The 13,832-nt window shown below is 36.5% G+C and overlaps 1 pseudogene; it reads right to left on the bottom strand.

The window, feature by feature from the left end:
* Nucleotides 1-12,863: 12,863 nt before the first annotated feature.
* Nucleotides 12,864-13,540, bottom strand: LOC127094934 (probable acetyltransferase NATA1-like; annotated as a pseudogene).
* Between the last annotated feature and the right edge of the window lie 292 nt (nucleotides 13,541-13,832).

Genomic DNA, 13,832 nt, shown 5'->3' with positions numbered 1-13,832 from the left:
TCTTTTCTGACTTGGCCCACAAATCAATCGAACTTGGGGCCAAAGAAGTGAACCATGTGAAGGCAGCCTTAGTCAATGAGGAAGGAAAGTTTTTTACTCTCAAACCCTCATTGTGAGCCAAATCTCTGGACTCTGTTAAATATCTGGCAATATGTTCTATTGTCGACTCACTAGATTCTCCCCCAAACTTAGTGTATTTAGACACCTTCATTCCTCTAGGTGCCTCGGTTTGGAGAATAAATTCAGCCAATGGGGAAGCATATAGCGGCCTTTGCAATGTGGCACTCATACCATTCCTAGCCACAATTCTTTCGATAATAGTTGTAAAATTATTTTTCACTGCTAAGTCTTCTTGCCGATGTTGATCGACAATTTGATCAGCATCCTGATGTCAGTTAACTAACACCATCTGGTTACGTCCTGCTACTCCTGACTCAACGCCTTGATTTTGTTGGGGTCTAAGGATTTGGCCCTCATGGACTGTCTCATCTTCTGCTGCCCCTATCTCTACTTGAACAGGAATGGTTTGCCTAACCACTTGTGCCATCTGTCAAGCCGGTTCCCCTAGGAAGTTACACAAGCGTGTCAATTGATTAGCCACCTGCCTATTTGTTTCAGCAGATTCCTGTATCACAGGATTAAAAACTTTACCCATTTGATTAGTTAACATATTAACCAACTCATGATTACTATCATCCATTTCCCGCCTCAACGTCGCTATTGAAGTATTCGACAATGGCATGGTTCTATTCTGAGTATAATTCCTATTCTAAGCATTACCCCCTTGCGCTAATCCTTGTAAGGAGGGATTCATATTTTGAGCGTTGTCTGAAAACAATGTTGCACTTGATCTTGACTGATATCCTGGCGTTAAGGAATACGACATTCCATAAAGAGGATTTGCGGTGCCAAAGCGAGGCACATAAGGTCTGAACGTTGTTATCGTTGATCCTGAACCTCCCGGTGGAGGTAAAGGAATTGATGCTCCAACCGCACCCGTAGTCGACATCGTTGAGGCTGCACTTGTCATCGGAGGCAAAGTTGCAACCTGTGAAATTATTGTTTCCGTCGTGGATAAAGTCCCTTATGGCACTTCATCCGTATTGGAGTTTGACATTTTCACAGTTTCTTGTGGCCTACTATATAGTTTTCCACTTCTAAGTTTCATGCAATTGTGTAACTACACTAGCACTGGTCCCACTGGGCGTGCCATTTTGTTTACTGTGGAAATTGGTAAACAACCGTTGGTCCTCCCTAAGCCTTAAAACTAAGGGTTACTTGCAGGATCGACCAGTTGATCCTAAGACATGTGCTAATGTAACATGGTAACTTGCTCAATTCGACAGACTATTAACTTTGTGAGAAACGGCTTCTGACAAAGTATTGAACAAGCAAAGGTTTTTCTACACGAAATGATGATGCTATAGACTATGGGTGACTCGTGACCGACAACACTATAACATTCAAAAGACATACACAACAAACACACCTTTGGTGAATTCTATTATCGTAATAGAGTTAGTGTCGCCAACGTAGACGACAACAAAAAAGGATAATTCAAACGTAAAGGAAATTAAAATAAAGTGTTCAACGGGAACAATTGAAAAATAAGGAAGTTGCATTGAAGTAAATGTGGTGATTCACGTACATAGCACTCTTAAAAACTCTTGCTTCCTCGCATTGGGAATGTGAAGTTTTTTACAAGTGATTTTGGTACAAAGTGAACACCCGGAGTCCTCTGTGGGATCCCTTATTTATAATGAACAAAAGAAACTGTCTACAAGCAAAAACTACTCAAAAATAACTGTTTGTACACAGACGTCATGTCACACTATCTAAAAACTGCTCCATATTTTGGCACTTGTTCTCCTTGTAACTGCTAGTTATTTTGAATTTCAAACTTATCCCGCTCAGGTAATTATGTCGACATCATCCCCTATGTGTTTGGTACAATCAATAATTTCTTAAGTCCCAATCTCTGGTTCAGTCGACATAACGGATTTCGACCAAACATGCTTCTTCTGTCGATTTCATCTTCTGGTAACTTGTGGCTTTCCCAGCTCTTGCTTATCTTTGGCTCAGCCTTCTTTCAACCCCCCCTAGGTGGGGTATAATCCTTAAATCCATAAGGAACTTTCATTAATTACGCCTTCAACATGTCCTATTAATTTCTTGTGGTAACAAAATGCCCCCCAGAGATGTCATTTTCGAATGTCGACTTTTTATGAGATAATGGCATCTTTGAGATATCGAATTGTTCTTTACCGTTTCCACTTCTACTTGGTGGTACACCTGTTTTTTCCACGCTGCTGACGTCATCTTATCATGTCAAACATCTCATTTTTCTCTCGAGACTCACAAAATCACGTCTCCATCACTTCACGTCTTTATGACGGAAACATGTTTCCAACCACGACTGCCTCTTCGCCTCCACGTGTCTGCAGACGTGGGAAGATGGGTACATGTGTCAGAAAAGGAAAACCAAACGTCCATTTTTCCTTTTCCTAGGGTTTAACTCTTATAAAACCCTTGTTTCTTCTTCTTCTTTCCTTTTTTCGCCCTCTGCTTTAGTAAACGAAAACAACCTTTCTTCTTCAAACCTTCAACTTCTTCCATGGCTAGCTCAAGCAAAAACAAAACACTTCTCTCTGCTGCGAAGCTCACGCAACCACTCACCATTGATGGCAAGGAATATGTTCGTGAACCTCCTTTTGCTGAAGAAAAAGCCAAAATATGGCGTTCTCAGGTATTAATCCCTTTCTCCCTATTTGACAAACCTCTAGCATTCTTAGGTCCACTCCCAGAAAATCTCCAACCTGAGATAACTAAGAAAAATTCCCTTTTCCCTACCAGTCATCTTTCTGAACCACTAGTTTCTTCTCAAAAACCTTTCTCCCTCCATTATGTCGAAAGGAATTTTAGAACTACTCCTCCCAAGAACTGTCCTAAGTTTTGCGCTTGGATGGATCGTTTAGAAGCAGAGAAAATCGACCACTGGAAACGAATATGTATATATACCCTTTTGTAGATTGCCCGTTGTGGCCCCCCTCAATCCTGTGGTATGTTGCTGGATGCCCTCCAATTCTGGGACAGTTCGACCAACTCCTTTCATACAAAGTGTGGCATGATTACGCCGACGCTTTTAAATATTGTGGCCATTACAGGCCTAAAACCGACCGGCGAAGTCTTCGACTGTGAAGTCGTAGCACCAGTCTCTCTAAGGTTTGACGTTGGTGACTCTCGCAAATCGACGTACAATAACTTCATTGATCATCATGCTACATCTTCGGGCCCTGTGACCACTGAAGAACATGTGGTCTTTCTAACTCTTTGGCTGTCTCGTTTTGTGTTCTACTCTAGATCAATGCAGATAGCTAAACACTTTGCTCTCCTGGCAACTCAGCTACACCAACAGTGTGACATCGCTCTTGGCCAATTAATACTGGCCTCTCTTTATGAGTCTTTGTCTGAAGTTGTCTGCCAAATCAAACTCTTTGACCCTGAGAACTAAAAAAAGAAGAATGTCTTGGCTCACGGTCCCTTTTGGTTCCTACAACTGTGGCTCAACGCCACTTTTTCTAAAGATATAACGTCTCATGGGATGAGAAGGGTCGCGTGTCCCCTAGAAGACCAACTCCTTTTTGGAAGCGACTGATCCCTCTAACCCCCACCGACAAAACCTTTCCTGATGTCAAGGTGTTTCGCCTTTTGTTTGACATTATGTTGACTCACGCCGACTTTCACCCCTCTATGGCTCCTTTCAGTAGTCGGACTGAAGGCGTGAATGGCTCACCGAGGATTTTCCTTTGGGTGAAGATGAGAACAAGAATGAAACCTTTGTTATCCGGAGACGCTTTCTGGTCCCCCAGTTTCTGTCGGCTGTAACATCCGGCGTCAACCATGGACTAGTTGCTTACCAACCCAACTTGGTAGCTAGACAATTTGGACTTTGTCAGTTTGTCCCCAAGTGCCTGTATTCTTCTCTCGACATACTCACAAACATCCTTTATGATCAACCCTGAAGTATGATCCAAGAAGATATTGAGGCCCTTTGGGAAAACCGACCAAGGCTCTATTCCATCCCGTTTCAACCAGCCTTCTTCTGCACCAAAGAATTTGATGATTGATGGCAATCATATCTTGCTGCTTACGTTGGTGCTCCTGAGGCCAAATTATCTGAACTAACTCAGGCTCTTGTCCATTTGCAGGTGAAATCGACCAAGTGTAAGGCTTTCCATATCAAACAAATTCAAGCTTTCCAGAAATATTTCCGAGTTGTGTATCGACCTGATAATCTTCGTCGGACCATTTCTGAGGCCGCATATGAATTAAAGGAGAAGGTAACCGACATGCTCCCAAAGCTTAAAATCCCTGGTTACGCGAAAGACAAGTATCTTTACGCCCTTCATTTCGGAAACATCAAATTCCCTCCTTTTCCATCTAGCCCATTGGCTTTGGCCTTCGGCTATTCAATTCTAGATTGGTATTATTGTCCCTTTTCAGACGTCCAAAATGCTTATAAGAAAAAGGCCGACAAAGTGGTACCGACGAAGCATTATCTGCCCTACTACTCGGGGCCACTTCATATTGATCCTCAATATGTTAGAGTGCTCGATACCACACAAGTTGGTAACACTTTTCTGGAAAGTCAGCATCTCCTTTTATTTGGATTTTGTCGCTTACTTGATTTTCTATGTTTTCTTTACAACAATCCCCATAGACCCTGTGGATCACGCTTCTGTCAATGAACCTATCATTTCGACAGAAAAGACTCAGGTTCAAATCTGGCTGATTTACCGTTTTCTCTTACTTTGGTATATATTCTTAACTGTCATTTCCACTCTTGCAGGCTGCTCCTGAGAAGTCCTCTGAGGATGATGAGCAACCCATTTCCAAAGTTTTGAAAAAAATCCAATTCTTCGGTATGCAACTATACGTAGCAATCTCATTCAACCCTGTGATTTCTCTAAGAAAAACAATACATGGTCTCTGACCTTTTACTTATGTGCAGGGTCGACCATGTTCGACAGATCTACTTGTCCCTTCTCCTCAGTCCAAGAAATCCAAAAAACACAAGGGTTCTGCTGCCACATGACCTGAGGTATTTCTTGTCGGCTTGTCCGATCTTTTGAGTAAAATAACTGCTTATAACCTCTCTTCCTGTCTTTAGCCGACTCAACCATCTTCTTAACAATCCCACAAATCCAAAGGCCACCAGGGCCATAAAAGGAAGAAGCATGATTCTCCCTCTAAGGGTGGTGAAGCAAAGAAGAAAAAACAACACAAAGTGCTCCCTACAAAGGCTCCTTCTTCTCTAGACGCTGACACCATTGTGGTCGACACGTCTATCCTCAATAAAGTCCTTGATCCAGTTGTGGGGACTTCGAAGCCGACCAACATCCCTGCTGCTGCTATCTTGGAGGAAGGGAATCCGGATATTGTTCTTCCTACACCGACATAGGTAATCACTTGTTTTACTATCTTTTTCCTTGAATTGCTGGACTTTTCTTACAAACATCCTTTTGCTCTAAAATAGGCTGATGCTTCTGGTGAGCAACCTCACCATGTTGTAGACTATACTCCCCTGTCGACAACTTCTTCTCCATCTCACTAAGCAGCCTCTGTCGACCATGCTGGTGAGTTCACTGGCTCCCCTATCCAGATTAGTGATAGTGATTCTGGTTCAGTCACTAGCCCTGCAACGCACATGGATTCGAGTTCGACTAGTTCTGACTCTAGTCTTTCTTCAACTTCCTTGCCTTTGCAGGATTCAAGGGGACAAGGAAATGCTGGCATTACAAAAATCCAGCCTCCTCCAACTGCTCCTCTACATACTGCTTCCCCTTCATCTTCCCAGGGGCTGGCAATAAAGCCTTCTGCTCTAGAAGCAATTGCTAGGCTTCATAGCCTAGTAAGATCACGTGATGCTTCTTCAGATTCTAAGGAGCTTCACCAACTCCATTATGATAAGATGGGTCCTGAAGCGACAAAGGTCAAAGCTCTGATGGACAGGGTTCGTTTTTACGCCTTGAATCCAGATCTACCCCATGTGCTTATGAGTGAACTTGCTGTCGGCCCAGAACTCTTGCATGTGCTTGCCCAACTCAAGGAGCTTCACCTTTCTGAGTATGCTAAGTGTGCGATGGCCACCTTTGAAAAACTTCTGGTTCCCATGTTGCGTCATCTCGACAATGTTAGGGAAAATGAACACCAGATTGTAACCACAAAGGCCTTTGTGAAGGAGAAATGGGAGCTGGTGATGAAAGCCGACGAAGAGGTCACCAAAATGCTGGGAATGATTGAGGAGTAGGTGATGAAAGCCGACGATGACCTCGCCGATTCACCATTTATTTTTCTATTCCGATCAAAAATTGTGGCACTATTTATGGGAATCGTCTCTTAATTCTCATTAAATTCCATATCAAATTTCTCGGATTCATTATGTTACACCCCCACAATCGTTTTTGTTAGTCGATCTAAGGATCGTTTACTTTCATAATTGTCAACAACGGTAACCTCCAAAGAAACTCAATCCATAATCCATCACGATGCATGCCCTACACCCAACACTCAATCATCCATCTAGGGGATCCATTCCGCCATTGCACTACTGTAACCGTAATCGACGGAGTCAATTATTATTTGGGGAGAACATCAATTTGAATGGTCTATAAAGGGAGGTTAAATATACCATCCCAGAAAATATATCGATTTGAAAAATTTCTTTCGAAAATTAGTGTTTAAAAATAATTTTGCATATCAGAAGTTTAAGTACAAAATTCATATACTTTTTGGACGGAATGGAAAGTAGATGAGAAAAATACCAATACAACAAATATATCAATTAAATCAAAATTGACTTACACAGGGTGTGGAAAGAGAATCTAATCTATTACGTAAGAAATCTAACATTATAGTTTTTCAGGTGTAATCAACAATAAGAAAGTTTCGAGTTCTCAATCTAACAAAGCTTAAAACTTATTAACAAAATCACTATCGATACGATAAACCCTATTATCATGAGATTCTAAGAAAATATTAAATCTCATATACAATCCTAAAACAAAATGTAAAGAGAGAGAAAAGGAGAAAAAGATAGTACGCCAAATGTATAGTGGTTCAGAAATTTGTCCTTGTTATGCCCACTTCACTCTCTAATGGTTGTCCATTGAAAATTTGTTGTTCTTCCACTATGATTTTGACAAATTTGCACATAGCTGTTTAGTACAATTACAATATGAATAATGTTAAAAATAAAGATCTTCGATCTAGTCCCTCTTTAAATGTACATGGCTTCTGAAATTGAATCCTTACGAAATTCTTACTCGACTTCGACTTAAATCTTTCAGCTTCAAAAATGTTGCTCCAAGTCGCCATTCTGCAGTGAACTTTACTTAGCCCTACCGGTTCCTTGAGTCTTAAACTGTTTGAAGATGCAAAAAACTCTAACTATGTATATAGGCTTCAACACAACTCTACCAAAGTCATCCTAGAGAGAAAAACCTATTTCTTTTTCTGTTGAATTTATCGATCTCATCCAAAACCACACATATAGATGCCAACCTCTGAAATCCTTAAGAAATATTCACATAATGTTAAATAACAAAATGATATTGCTCGCAGATCCCACACCATAAGATGAGAACTTAATCAAGAAAATAATGAATGATATTAGAGGATGAAGATGAAGAGATTTCAGCTGCAAAACTCAAAATAAGATTTAAAAACCTTTTCTGAAAGTTGAGAGAAAATGTGTGTTGTGGATCATGTTCTAACAAAACCGTGTGGTTCGGTTTCGTTTGCAGTTTGTATTTTACAAATCAAACCAAGCCAAAACAAACTGCATTATGTTACAAAATGTTTCATGCCAATATATATATATATATATATATATATATATATAATATATATATATATAATATATATAATATATATATATATATATATATATATATATATATATATATATAATATAATATATATATATATATATATATATATATATATAATATATATATTCTTTAAGAAATCAATAAGTACTATGTGTATATTTTATCGTATTCATTGTATAATATTTATTTTAATCTACATATCAACTAAAAACAAAATATTATTTATTTATAAATACAATTGTTTTTATTTAAAATAAAATTACTATATACTTACTTTTATTTTTATTTTTAATTTGTTGACGTTAATAAGGATAGGATTAAAAAAATTATATATTGATAATAATAAAAATTATAGTGTTATCAAGCTACCACACTCAGATGCATACACTTACCTATAACTACATAATGTATTATTTCAAATTTATTTATGAATGAAATATCGTGTATATTGTTTGTCCTTTAGACATAAGATGAAATTTTAAGATACAATTCATATTTTTGTATCAAATTATAACATTATTTAGACAATTATAAACTTATTTTATAGTAACGTATAAATGTCTAAAAATATTATAAAAAACCAACCAACCAAACCAATTCAAGCCGCATTTCTTAGGTTTAATTTGGTTCGGTTTTACTTTTAAAAATAAATTGAACCAAACCGAACCGCATGTTTTTCTCTTACAATTCAGATGACTTTTAGTGTCAAAGCCTCTAAAACGTACTGCGAGAACCCCTAGTGTTGTGTGTTCTAAATTATAAAATGGAAATCTATGTTATGAACCTTAGAAAAGCGATTTGAGAAAATGATTTTTAATATGTGGTTGAGATCTAGCACAAAAATGAGAGAAAAATGTCATTTGATTTGAGTCACAAATAAGAATTATGAGACGAGTCAATAAAGTGAATGATTGGAATTAAGATCCAATAACTAAGAAGATTTTCTTCTATGATTCAAATCAATCCTTTTATGATTCAAATCAAGTGATTCGAGTCAAATAGATCTCTGATTTGAATCAAATTCACATAGTCAAAATCCAAAATTTATTGTTTGTATTTAATTCGAGTCAAGAAAGTCGGTTATTTGAATCAAACATTTGTGATTTGAGTCACGCACTACTATGATTCGAATCAGATTGATAGAAACAAAATCTTATTTTTCATAAATATGTTTGATCCGAGTCAGGAAGTTCTTGTGATTCGAATAAGGTTCACATAAGCAAAATCTTGATTTTGCCCAAAGTTTTATTCGAGTTATGACATCCTATAACTCAAATCACAGTTCTAAAACTTTAACTTTTCATTAAAATTAATTGTTATTCTGAAATAGAACCTGGTATGACTTGAATCATTCTCAAATGTGGTTCTTCATTCAAAATTCAATTATTTGACTAAAAACATATTGCTAAGACTATAATCAAAGAATTTGATTTATGCATGTGTAAAAACGACTAAGAACTAAATCCTAGGATGCACAACTATGTGAGGACACTCAATTATTACAAAAAAAAATAACTAAATTGACAAGCAACAAGACATAGACAGGTAAACTCTAGGAGGCAAAGGCAACTTCAGTATCCCCCTTTTTGATGTTTGGTAAGCTTGTAACTTTTGTAATTGGAATTGAGTCAACTTTGTGCAGAAGCATACTATGATCTGTGATTTCCTCCTTTTGTTAATGCTCCCCCTAAAACATTGCACAATACCACAAGAAACATAAACATATAAATCAAATATATACTCACATTACAACTTCTCCCCCTTTGGAAAGATTAAAAAGAGATATATGCAAACGGGTCTAAATGAAAAATTATCAACAACAAAGAAAATAATCCATAAAAAAACAAATATATACATAACTGAGAAGGATATACACCAAATAGAATAATATATCATAGATACACGAGATACAACACATGGCAAATGCAAAAAATATGCACAATACGACATGAAACTAATCAACAACAAAACTATACATGATCAAGATATACTTAAATGGAAGATAAATAATGCATGAAAAATTCAAAAAGATGTTTTAAATGCACAATGAACAATCACTCAATGACTTACAAATTATCAACTTAAAGTGACATATAAGAAGTAAACATATAGACATATAGAATTTATTATGAAGATAATACAACTAAAGATAAGAGTTGAAAGGATTATACAATAGAGTTGTGGTTTAAATGTAACGTCTTGCACATGAAATGTTAGTTTACAACAAAACAAATATAGCAAGAAGAAATGAAATAGAGATATAAATCTATTTATAACATGAAGTATCCAAGATTCTCAATTCCCTAAGAATATTATGAAAAGATTATGAGGATAACAGTTTTGTAAAAATATCAACTTACTAATTTGTGTATTCACATACTCAAAAACAACATCTCCCTTTTCAACATGATCTCTGAAGAAATGGTGTTGGATCTTTATATGTTTAGTTCGTCAATGTAGCATCAGATTCTTAGTAATACGTATAGCATTAGTGTTATCACATTTGATTGGAATTTTAGCAAGTTTTAAATCGTAAACATCTATCTAGTACCAATGAAGGTTTTATCTTTAGGACATGGAACAAGGTTCCAAACATTGTTACATTTGAATTGAATGAGCTCGTATTTCATAACAAGGATACATCCATCATCAAGTAAAGCATCAAATATAGTTTTATGTTTGATTTGGGAGAATACTTATATCAATTATTAATACGAGATCTAGTACTTACACCATTTTTGATATTTTTGAGTATGTGATCTAACGGGTGATCCTTTGCCATATTCTATTCTTACTGGGTTGAGGTCTCTTATTTTTCTTCCTCATGTTTTCTATTCTCTTTATCATTCTTAATGTTCTCATCTTTAAATAATCCTCTTTACGAGTGTTGTCTTTGACCAATTCTTCCATTATTACACCTCAAACATCAAAACCAAAAAGATCACATTTCCCTAACTTTTGGGATTTGGTCTCATCAAAAGATGCATGAATATACTCTTCAACAATAAACGTTATATTGTTGATAAATATATACGCCTTACTCGATGATGATTACCCTATAAAATTCCTTCATCAAACTTTGTATCAAATTTGCCAACTTTATCCTTACTGATATTTAAAATAATGCATTTGTGGTCGAAAATGCAAAAGTATGAAGTATTAGGTTTCTTACGTTTAAGTAGTTCATAAGATATATTCTCTAGGATGGGTCGAATGACCACCCTGTTTAAGACATGACATGCATTATTAATTGCCTATGCCGAAAAGTATTTAGGAAAACTCATTTCACTTATCATTGTTTGGGTTAATTCTTCTAAAACACGTTTTTACGATCTACAACACCATTTTGTTATGGATTATGCAAACTTAATTCTTATAAAATACATTTTTTAAGATCTACAATATTATTTTTTTAAGGATTACGCAAACAAGAAAAATTATGATTTATCTCATTTTCATTGCAAAAAATTTCAAATTGATGGTTTACAAACTCGCCGACATGATCATTACGGAGAGCGACAATTTTAAAATTAAAAAGGTTTTGTACAAGTTTAGAAAACTTAACAAAATCTTTAAAGTGTCCAAGTAAATATAAAATAGTCATATACGATAACAAAGTTGTAATAATTACTACCAAGGGGAAAATTTAACTAGTAATTGGTTTTATCCCCAATAACATCATTTTCTATTTTCTTGAAAACACGCTACTTTTTTCTCACAATGGTAAAAATAATCGAGGTGATATATATATATAATATATATATATATATATATATATTATATATATATATATATATATATATATATATATATGTATATATATATATATGTGTGTGTGTGTGTGTACGCGTGTGTTGTGTGTGTGTGTGTGTGCACACGCGCATTGTGTGTGTCCATGTATGTGTGTATGCGTGTGTGCATGTGTTTTCTCTTATGGGACCAAAAACTAGTTCATTATAACATACTATTTAGTAGGCGTGCAAGAAGGGAAGCTGTTAGATGTATTTGGGACTTGGATTACCTGTATTCGTCTGTAGGATAACTCTTATGTATTGAGAAGGTTCTAGAAAAACTACATGCCTTTATGAATGGTCTATTATGGACCCTTACGGGCGGCCCAAAACAGTTGCCCCTCAAGCCCTTGTCTCTGCATGGTAATGCAAGGCTTTATACTACTATCTGCCTCGATGGTCAATTATTCTTCTGCTCATGTTGTAAGTCAAGAAAAGGCTTTACAGTCTTGGGAATTCGTGCCTTTAATGCTTCTCGTGCTTCAAACATAGTTTTGGAGGTACCCTTATAATGACTCTTGGAAACTAGAATACTTGAATGTTGTGTGTAAGTGATTTAAAACATTGAGAAGGCTTATTTTACTTAGCATGGCAACATACGAATTTTGAAGAGTCGGTTTCCCATTTCTTTGAGTTATCTTTCACAACTTGTTGTTACCTCATTTCCTTTGATATTTTCTTTCTTATGTCTGGAGAAAATAGTATCCTTCATGAGCCAAAAGTCAAAGGAATAAATTCGCACTTCGTGGGTGGATTCTATTTATTCTTTAACAGTTTATGTCTTCAACCATGATGGTAATCTTGATAGGGCCTTTCTTGATGTTGGTCCATCATTGGATTGAGGTGTCTTGACCCCTGATGAAAATTATAACATATGCAGCGAATATGGTGATTTTACCATCCCTTTTTATGAATGAATTTTCTCGGTTTTGGGTCTTCGACTACCTTTGGGTGTCTTTTACATGGAAGTTCTTAAGCATCCCATAATGGCTTCATCACAACTTCATCCTACGAGTTGGACATATGTGAAAGTCTTCCAATCCTGGTGCGAATATTTGAATGGGAGGCCTTCTTTGACCCTTTTCTTTCATCTCCTTAGAGTTCACTGTCTATGGCCATGAGACTCAAAGTTGTCAAATCTTTCGTTTAAAGAAACAAGAAAAAGGAAAACCTTATTACTTTAATTAATAAATCTATAATCCTCAAGGTTATCCCTAGTGTGTCTGCAAAGCCTCCACTTCTGCAAGATCTTAACATCCATATCCTCATAAAGTTTAATAACATTAACATTCCAATAAAGCCAACCCATTCCAGCCTTCCATATCCCATCTTCACAACTTATTTTGCAGTTGTAGTAAGCAAATAACACTCCCTCATAAATAGATCCTCCACAAAGAACCCAGGCTTCCCAAAAAAAGTTGAATAATTAGGGGAAAACAAAACAAACCCAATAACGATAACTTGATTTCCATGCTTAGTTATGAAATTTTATTTCTCTAGGTCATCAATTGGGAGGTCTAGGTTCATGACTTTGGTTAAGGGTTTATAAAAAGGATCATTGTCAAATTGGGAATCGGTGAAAGGGTTTAGAGAGACTTAAACGATTAAGACGATGGAAGAGTGGAAAAGTTTATTGTCGAGAGAGAAAAGGGTGGAGAAGTAGGAAGACTCAATGGTGGTGAAAAGGTGTGTGGGAAGTTCAAAAACATCCATTTGATGCATTAGCTTATGTATGTAAGGATAGTCATAAAGGATGTCTAAGAGGATATGTGTGAACACTAGATATCGTGGTAAGGAGGTTTCTCGCATCATTGTTGGGGATTGTCGTGGCGCAAAAAATACCTGAGTGCATTGCATGCTCGAAGATACAACAAAGTCGCCACCAAACTTTATTTATTCCCAAAGGAAAGGGAAAATATCGATAAAACCCATGGGGGAAGAGAAAAAGGGTAAGGAAGCCGTTTATGCAAGGGGAGGGTATTAGCATCTCTCACATCCGTTGTACTCAACGAGAACCGTTTTGATTTTTCTTTGCACAGATGAGTGTTTTATCTAAAGGTTACTTGGGAATGATAAATGGCAGAAAAATAAGTTTAATAATTATCGTGTTCGCCAAAGATTCGAACCCCCGTGCCTACATATTCTCATA

Source organism: Lathyrus oleraceus, chromosome 6, assembly GCF_024323335.1.
Source record: "Lathyrus oleraceus cultivar Zhongwan6 chromosome 6, CAAS_Psat_ZW6_1.0, whole genome shotgun sequence".
NCBI lineage: Eukaryota > Viridiplantae > Streptophyta > Magnoliopsida > Fabales > Fabaceae > Lathyrus > Lathyrus oleraceus.
Note: the sequence above shows the minus strand (reverse complement) of the source record. Positions and strands in the feature narration are given on the sequence as shown.